Source organism: Hordeum vulgare, chromosome 4H, assembly GCF_904849725.1.
Source record: "Hordeum vulgare subsp. vulgare chromosome 4H, MorexV3_pseudomolecules_assembly, whole genome shotgun sequence".
In the NCBI taxonomy this organism is placed as follows: Eukaryota; Viridiplantae; Streptophyta; class Magnoliopsida; order Poales; family Poaceae; genus Hordeum; species Hordeum vulgare.
Genome location: NC_058521.1, coordinates 144,202,988 through 144,210,243, shown reverse-complemented (window position 1 = coordinate 144,210,243; position 7,256 = coordinate 144,202,988).

The window sequence follows — 7,256 nt, the reverse complement described above, 5'->3', positions numbered from 1 at the left end:
TCACACCAGCCCTTAGTGGGCTGGTGGGACAGCCCACCAATCCCCTATGCGCCAAGAGAGAAAAAATCAAAGGAAAGAAAAAAAAAGGAAGAAGTGGGAAGGGGGAAGGACTCCCTCCCACCAAACCAAGTAGGACTCGGTTTGGGGGGGAGAGTCCTCCCCCCTGGCTCGGCCGACCCCTTGGGATCCCTTGGACCCCAAGGCAAGGTCCCCCTCCCTCCTCCTATATATATGGGGCTTTTAGGGCAGATTTGAGACGACTTTCTCACGGCTGCCCGACCACATACCTCCATAGTTTTTCCTCTAGATCGTGTTTCTGCGGAGCTCGGGCGGAGCCCTGCTGAGACAAGATCATCACCAACCTCCGGAGCGCCGTCACGCTGCCGGAGAACTCTTCTACCTCTCCGTCTCTCTTGCTGGATCAAGAAGGCCGAGATCATCGTCGAGCTGTACGTGTGCTGAACGCGGAGGTGCCGTCCGTTCGGTACTAGATCGTGGGACTGATCGCGGGATTGTTCGCGGGGCGGATCGAGGGACGTGAGGACGTTCCACTACATCAACCGCGTTCTCTAACGCTTCTGCTGTGCGATCTACAAGGGTACGTAGATCACTCATCCCCTCTCATAGATGGACATCACCATGATAGGTCTTCGTGCGCGTAGGAAAATTTTTGTTTCCCATGCGACGTTCCCCAACAGGATCATCATATGTATCCTTGATATGTTATAGTTCATCACGAAGCTCTAGTAGCTTGGTGGCAGTGACTTTGGAGAACCATCACTATCTCATCCAGAAAATTAACTCCCACTTGATGCAAGCGACTGTTGCACGTCAGACAATCTGAGCACATGCTCAACGATTGAGCTTTTCTCCTTTACTTTATAGACAAAGAATCTTGTCGGAGGTCTCATACCTCTCGATAAGGGCACGAGCATGAAATCCCAATTTCATCTCTTAGAACATCTCATATGTTCTGTGACGTTCCAAAACATCTTCGGCGCCCCAATTCTAAGTCGTTAAGCATTACGCACTGAACTATCACGTAGTCATCAAAACGTGTATGTCAGATGTTCGCAACATCCACAGGGGACGCTCGAGGTGCAGCACACCGAGTGGTACATTAAGGAAATAATCCTTCTACGCAGAAATGAGGACAATCCTTAGTTTACGGACTCAGTCCGCAAAATTGGTACTATCATCTTTCAACTAAATTTTCTCTAGGAACATATAAAAAATAGTAGAGCTACAACGCAAGCTACAACATAATTTACAAAGACCTTTTGACTATGTTAATGATAATTAGTTCAATTAATCATATTACTTAAGAACTCCCACTCAAATAGACATCCCTATAGTCATTCGAGTGGCGCATGATCCAAATCCACTAACTCAAGTCCAATCATCACATGAGTTGAGTATAATTTCTATGGTAAACATCTCCATGTTAATCATATCAACTATATGATTCATGCTCGACCTTTCGGTCTCTTGTGTTTCGAGGCCATGTATGTAAATGCTAGGCTCGTCAAGTTTAACCCGAGTGTTCCGCGTGTGCAACTGTTTTGCACCCATTGTATGTGAACGTTGAGTCTATCACACCCGATCATCACGTGGTGTCTCGAAATGACGAACTGTCACAACGGTGCACAGTCGGGGAGAACACAATTTTATCTTGAAATTTTAGTGAGTGATCACCTTATAATGCTACCATCGTTCTAAGCAAGATAATGTGCATAAAAGGATTAACATCACATGCAATTCATAAGTGACATGATATGGCCATGATCTTGTGCTTCTTGATCTCCATTACCAAAGCACCGGCATGATCTTCATCGTCACCGGCGCCACACCATGATCTCCATCATCGTGCCGCCATCGAGGTTTTCGTGCTATCTATGCTATTACTACTGAAGCTACATCCTAGCAATATAGTAAACGCATCTGCAAACACAAACGTTAGTTTAAAGACAACCCTATGGCTCGACAACCCTATGGCTCCTGCCGGTTGCCGTAGCATCGACGTGCGAGTCGATATTTAACTATTACAACATGATCATCTCACACATCCAATATATCACATCATGTCTTTGGCCATATCACATCACATGCATACCCTGCAAAAACAAGTTAGACGTCCTCTAATTTGTTGTTGCATGTTTTACGTGGCTGCTATGGGTATCTAGTATGATCGCATATTACTTACGCAAAACCACAACGGTGATGGGCAAATTGCTATTTAACCTCTCTCCAAGGACCGCCTCAGTCAAATCCTATTCAAATAAAGTTGAAGAAACAGACACCTGCCAGTCATCTTTATGCAACAAGTTGCATGTTAGTCCCTGAAACCGGTCTCTCGTAAGCGTACGAGTAATGTTGGTCCGGGCCGCTTCAATCCAACAATACCGCCGAATCGAGAAAATACTAAGGAGGGAAGCAAATCGAACATGAGCGACCATAAAAATTTTGTGTTCTACTCGAGATTACATCTACGCATGAACCTAGCTCATGATGCCACTGTTGGAAACGTTGCATGGGAAACAAAAAAATTCCTACGCACACAAAGACATATCATGGTGATGTTCATCTACGAGAGGGAGATCGGATCCACATACCCTTGTAGATCTCTAAGCGGAACCGATAATAAATGCGGTTGATGTAGTGGTACGTCGTCACGATCCGTCCCACGAACCGTCCCACGATCCGTCCCGTGAACCGTCTCACGATCCGTCCCACGATCCGTCACGATCAAGTGCCGAATGGATGGCACCTCCGCGTTTCGCACACGTACAACTCGATGACGATCTCCGCCTTCTTGATCCAGCAACAGAGACGGGGATTTAGATGAGTTCCCCGGTAGCGCGACGGCGCTCCGGTGGTGGTGATCTATTCCTGCAGGGCTCCGCCCGAGCTCCGCAGAAAACCGATCTAGAGGAAGAATTATGATCTAGAGGAGAGGGCAACACATGGCAAAGTTGTGTCTCAAAAGCCCTAAACCTCTAGTATATATAGGAGGAGGGGGAGGCAGCCTTGGCGCGCCAAGGAAGGCTTCCTTGGGTTGGATTAAGTGAGGAAGGGAGGAGTCCTCCTCCAATCCCACTTGGATTAGGACTCCTTCCTTATTTTCCCACCTCTTTTGGATTTTCCACTTTTTCCTCATGGGCTTTCCTTGGATGACTTTGTCAGCCCATTATGCATTATTGCGCATCCAATAGACCCATCTGGACCCCTTGGGGCGTTGTGGGCCCACCCAGTGGCCCCGTGGAACCCATTCGTCACTCCCGGTACACTCCCGGCAATGCCCGAAAACCTTCCGGAATCCAAATACCAACTTCCTATATATCAATCTTCGTTTTCGGACCATTCCGGAACTCCTCGTGATGTCCGGGATCTCATCCGGGATTCCGAACAAAACTTCCCTCACCAACACATATAACTCAACTATTCTGAAACGTTACCGAACCTTAAGTGTGCAGAACCTGCGGGTATGAGAACTATGCAGACATGACCTGAGATACTCTCCGGTCAATAACCAATAGCGGGACCTAGGTGTCCATATTGGCTCCTACATATTCTACGAATATCTTTATTAGTTGAACCTCTATGTCAAGGATTCATATAATCCCGTATACTACTCCCTTTGTCCTTCGGTATGTTACTTGCCCGAGATTCGATCGTCGCTATATCCATACCTAGTTCAATCTCGTTACCGGCAAGTCTCTTTACTCGGTCCTGTAATACAAGATCACGTAACTAACTCCTTAGCCACATTGCTTGCAAGGCTTGTTCTGATGTTGCATTACCGAGTGGGCCCCGAGATACCTCTCCGTTACACGGAGTGACAAATCCCAATCTTGATCCATGCCAACCCAACAGACACCTTTGGAGATACCTGTAGAGCACCTTTATAGTCACCCAGTTACATTGCGATGTTTGATACACACAAGGTGTTACTCCGGTGTCTGGGGGTTGCATGATCTCATGGTCATAGGAACAAATACATTGACATACACAAAACAGTAGCTATAAACTGACACGATCGTATACTACGTTTATAGTTTGGGTCTTGTCCATCACATCATTCTCCCAATGATGTGATCCCGTTATCAAGTGACAACACTTGCCTATGGCTAGGAGACCTTGACCATATTTGATCAACGAGCTAGTCAACTAGAGGCTCACTAGGGATAGTGTGTTGTCTATGTATCCACACATGTATTTGAGTTTCCAATCAATACAATTCTAGCATGGATAATAAATGATTATTATGAACAAGGAAATATAATAATAACCAATTTATTATTTCCTCTAGGGCATATTTACAACACGAGCCTCCCGCCCCGTTGACCAAGGGCGCCACCTGAGCCGGCCAGCCGCCAGATCCGCTAGCCGAGCCGGCCAGGCCACCTGCCCTTGCCGCTGCACCGAGCCGTCCTAACTCTGACTGGGCCGAGGCCCACTAAGGTGACCAGCCCAGTGCCCCTATGCTATATGCCGCCTTATGCACGGTATTGTTATCCTCCCCCCATGCCCTGTTGGCCCAGCTGTTTAGATTCGGCCCATTAGTTTTTTTAGGATTGTGAATTCAGTATTTTTAGGAAAATGCATATTTTCATACGCCCGTAGATTTTAATCCGTGCGTCGGATCGTAGCAAGTTAAGTACGTAAAGTGATTAGAATTTCGCATAGATTAATATTTTCCAACTCTCAAGCATGTTTAAAGCTGTTAGCCATGTTGTTTGTCTCAGTTTGCGTGTCAACATGATAAAAATGGTTTAGTTCGGACTTAATTAACCGTACTTCCGTTGGAGATGAGCCATATATGTAAATGGTCTAGAAATACGAGTAAAATCACGTGAACCACTTTGTTTTGACATTCAACAAACATAAAAGTTAATTAGGATAAATCTAGACAGATTTAGAATTTAACACATGGGTTCTTTTCAGAAATGCTATATGTCATTTTCGGCATCATTTAAGATGTCATCACCCCTTGCCATGTTAACAACATTTTAATATTGTCGTGCTAATAAACAGGAGTGAACTAAATAATTAAACGTGGAGTTTCGTCAATATGCAACTCGTTGCATATTGAGCTTCACTTAATGTGTAGTGTTTGATTGTCATGAGTTGTCATGCTATGCCTTGCATAATTTAAACTCGACATGAATCATATTAGGGTGTGGATCATATCATGCATGTGTGTGGTGAATATCGTGTGTTGATGCTTGTTTCTGGTTTGGTTCGTCTCGATAGAGTTCCACAAGTGTGTCGGAATGTGAGGATTTGTTAGGCTACGTCGGTTCGTCTGCCTCACGGAGTGGTTCTTCTTCCAAGCGGGATCTCAGGCAAGATAATCATTTCCCTGGATACCATTACTATGATTGGCATGCTAGTTGTTTCTTTCTCTATGTCTCGCTTCGTACCACTTAAATGTCAGCCTCTCAACATTGCCATGAAAACCTCCAACCAGTTCACAACTTAGCAAACCATTGATTGGCTATTTTACCGCTTGCATAACCATGTGTTAGCGTTGCTAGTTGCAGGTGTAGTTTCTTCCATGTGATAACATGGGTTCCTTGTTATACCACCATATTAATTGCTATCTAAATTAATACACCTATATGTAAAGGTGGAAGGATCGGCCTTTCTAGCCTGGTGTTTTGTTCCATATTTGAGCGCTCCTAACATGCTTGGGGTTGTTATGGGGACCCCTTAGATTTTTGTTTTGGGATAAAGCTCGTGTGGCAAGGCCCAACATTGGTAGTATTTTCTTAATACCAAACTAAAATATGCATAGGGTTTGATCACCCCGTGGATACTAATCAACCCCCGGCCCAGTGCTCCTCATGAGAGTTGGTCCACCCACCTAGCAGTCGGCGGTGCCACCTCGGGGCAACCCAAGGCGTTTTCAGGCTATCGTCCACTTTGCATAGACGGTTGACGGCCATAGATAGAGAGCGCGCGGCTCTAGATGCAGATCTCACTCACTGGGTGGCCTTGCTGAACTTGTTTTATATTTCTCAAACATCTTCTGCGAGGGATTCCGAGGATACTTTGGGCTATCTCAAGGTTGATTTTTTCCAATAGGAAACCGAGGAGATCACGGGCTTCCTTGATCAAGGTCATTCCGTCACAGCGTGTGGTAGTTTGTGATGGACTAGTTGGAGCACCCCTACAGGGTTAAATCTTTCGGAAACTCGTGCCCGCTATTATGTGGCAACGTGGAAACTTCGTTTAATATCCGATTCTAGATAACTTGAAGTAAACTTTATTAAAACTTGCCAACTGAGTGCGTAACCGTGACTGTCTCTTTCGTGAGCTCCTTCTCCGATCGAGGACGCGGTGGGGTTATGTCTTTCATAAGTAGGTGTTCAGGATCATTCATTTGATCATGAGTAGTTCATGCCCGCTATGCGTAGATCATCCCCCTCTTATTATTGTACTCATAAGTTATCCACCTTAAATAAAAGCTTAGTCGATTGCTGGAACCTCACCACTTAACCTTACCTCACCCATTAAGCTTTGCTAGTCTTGATACCTTTGGAAATGAGATTGTTGAGTCCCTGTGGCTCACAGATTACTACAACACGAGTTGCGGGTATAGGTAAAGAGTTACTTTCACGTGAGCGTGATGATTGTTCATTTGGAGTTTCTTGTTCTTCTTCATCGATCTAGGATTGGTTCCAGGTCGGCAGCCTGGGATAGCAAGGATGGACGTCGTTCTTTTATCGTTTGTTTTCGTACTTAGTCAGACCCTGCTCTTCTTCATGATGAATGTATATTGTTGTATTGATGTGATATTGATGTAGCTTGTGGCGAGTGTAATCCAACTCCTTATACTCATCTTTTCAGTACATGTACTTGTAACGATATCCATTCTTGCGAAACAACGAGATGCGTTTCTATCCCTGTCGAGGCCCCCATCCCAAAATAAGGATAGGACCGCATCTTGGGTGTTACAAGTTGGTATCAGAGCAATACCAACCTAGGAGCCCCCTTGATTGATCGAACATGGCCGAGTCGAGTCTAGTAAAAACTACTTTGAGTCTAGCTATATATTGGAGAGTAGGATTCTTTTTTCTCCTCTTCTATGCTCTGGTGAGAAATATTGACGTAATAATTTTAATTCTACTCCTCTTCTCACTCAAATTGTTCTTAGGATCACGCGGATGTTTTTGGAATCTATATGATGTTGATGTGATGGAGTTCTGACTTGGTGCCTCCTACTGTGTTGATTTTATTCCCGGGAGTTGAGC